Here is a 2,842-nt window from a genome sequence, read left to right as displayed (position 1 = left end):
TGGACTATGGGTCCATAGCAGTAGCTAGATGGTTGTCTTCTCCTCTTGTGCTATCATGTTTAGATCTTGTGAGCTGCTTATCATGATCAAGATCATCTATTTGTAATGCTACATGTTGTGTTTGTTGGGATCCGATGAATATGGAATACTATGTCAAGTTGATTATTGATCTATCATATATGTGTTGTTTATGATCTTGCATGCTCTCCGTTGCTAGTAGAGGCTCCGGCCAAGTTGATACTTGTAACTCCAAGAGGGAGTATTTATGCTAGATAGTGGGTTCATGTCTCCATTGAATCTGGGGGAGTGACAGCAACCCCTAAGGTTGTGGATGTGTTGTTGCCACTAGGGATAAAACATCAATGCTTTGTCTAAGGATATTTGTATTGTTTACATTACGCACAATACTTAATGCAATTGTCTGTTGTTTGCAACTTAATACTGGAAGGGGTGCGGATGCTAACCCGAAGGTGGACTTTTTAGGCATAGATGCATGCTGGATGGCGGTCTATGTTCTTTATCGTAATGCCCTAAGTAAATCTCATAGTAGTCATCATGATATGTATGTGCATTGTTATGCCCTCTCTATTTGTCAATTGCCCAACTGTAATTTGTTCACCCAACATGCTATTTATCTTATTGGAGAGACACCACTAGTGAACTGTGGACCCCGGTCCATTCTTTTACATCTGAAATACAACCTACTGCAATCATTGTTCTCTTTTGTTTTCTGCAAGCAAACATCATCTTCCACACCATACGTTTAATCCGTTGTTTTCAGCAAGCCGGTGAGATTGACAACCTCACTATTAAGTTGGGGAAAGTAGTTTGATTGTGTTGTGCAGGTTCCACGTTGGCGCCGGAATCCCTGGTGTTGCGCCGCACTACACTCCTTCACCAACAACCTTCACGTGGCCTTCATCTCCTACTGGTTCGATAACCTTGGTTTCTTTCTGAGGGAAAACTCGCTGCTGTATGCATCATACCTTCCTCTTGGGGTTCCCAACGGACGTGTGATTTACCGTCACAAGCATAAACCCTAACCCTAGCTGTGGCGATTCCCGTGGCGACTATGTCGCCGCCATGGTCGCCGCCGTGCTCCGGTCGTTCTAAGGCACGCCGTGGGTCTCAATCAACGCAACGCGTGACGGCGCACCTCCTCATCCATGTCGATCAGACTTCTCCTTCCTCTACGGCTCGTGTGCGTGCTCAACCCTCGCAGACGCCGATGGATCCTCGGCGACCTCCGTCGATCTGCACCTCCTCGCCCTACCTGGGCGCTCGCCGCCTCCCACGCTGGCGGTGCATGGACTGGTACTGGCCTGGCCGCGGTTTCGTGCCGTTGTGGCTGGCCGTGCCACCGTGCCGCCATGATCGCCTCCATGACTCGCCAGGTAACCTCCTGATACTCCTTCTGCTACTGCTTCCTTCTCTACTCTATCCTCTCTACCCGCTCGATCTGCTCGAGCCATGCCTACTACTGCTCCTATGCGTATGCTGCTGATGTGCTTGCTGTGATGTTGTGCTTGTTGTGTTGCTGTGCTGCTATGCTCTTCGCCTAAGCCTATTGATGCCATGATCTAGCCTATCCCTGCTTACTGATGCTATGCTATTGCATGTGTAGTTCTTGCTGGTTCCCTGTGCTAGGCCTATTCTATTTGTTCATGTCCTTGTGCTGTGCAAATTCTTGCTAATGGACTTGATGTTGACCTAGGTTAGCACTACTGACACTTGTGGTGTCAGTGATGCTCACCTGTGCCCTGTGTATGCTTTATTTGATCCAATTCTTGGATCACTGCATGCTTGTGATGCCCGCTGTGCCTTTTGCTTGATCTAATTGATCCATTTGCTCAATGATGCGCGTGGTTGACGTATTGTCTTTTCGTTCGACACGCGTCCGTTGGGAACCCCAAGAGGAAGGTGTGATGCGCACAGCGGCAAGTTTCCCTCAGTAAGAAACCAAGGTTTAATCGGACCAGTAGGAGTCAAGAAGCACGTTGAAGGTTGATGGCGGCGAGATGTAGTGCGGCGCAACACCAGGGATTCCGGCGCCAACGTGGAACCCGCACAACACAACCAAAGTACTTTGCCCCAACGAAACGAGTGAGGTTGTCAATCTCACCGGCTTGCTGTAACAAAGGATTAACCGTATTGTGTGGAAGATGATTGTTTGCAGAGAAAACGAGTAAAACAAGTATTGCAGTAGATTGTATTTCAAGTAAAGAGAATTGGACCGGGGTCCACAGTTCACTAGAGGTGTCTCTCCCATAAGACGAACAGACATGTTGGGTGAACAAATTACAGTTGGGCAATTGACAAATAAAGAGAGCATGACAATGCACATACATATCATGATGAGTATAGTGAGATTTAATTGGGCATTACGACAAAGTACATAGACCGCCATCCAACCGCATCTATGCCTAAAAAGTCCACCTTCAGAGTTATCATCCGAACCCCTCCGGTATTAAGTTGCAAGCAACGGACAATTGCATTAAGTATGGTGCGTAATGTAATCAACAACTACATCCTTAGACATAGCATCAATGTTTTATCCCTAGTGGCAACAAGCACAACACAACCTTAGAACTTTCTCATCACTCGTCCCGGTGTCAATGCGGCATGAACCCACTATCGAGCATAAGTACTCCCTCTTGGAGTTACAAGCATCTACTTGGCCGAGCATCTACTAGTAACGGAGAGCATGCAAGATCATAAACAACACATAAGCATAACTTTGATAATCAACATAACAAGTATTCTCTATTCATCGGATCCCAACAAACGCAACATATAGAATTACGGATAGATGATCTTGATCATGTTAGGCAGCTCACAAGAT

The sequence above is a fragment of the Lolium rigidum genome, chromosome 6 (assembly GCF_022539505.1).
Source record: "Lolium rigidum isolate FL_2022 chromosome 6, APGP_CSIRO_Lrig_0.1, whole genome shotgun sequence".
NCBI classification, from domain to species: Eukaryota; Viridiplantae; Streptophyta; class Magnoliopsida; order Poales; family Poaceae; genus Lolium; species Lolium rigidum.
The sequence above is the reverse complement of the archived record's forward strand: the minus strand, read 5'-3'. Positions refer to the sequence as shown.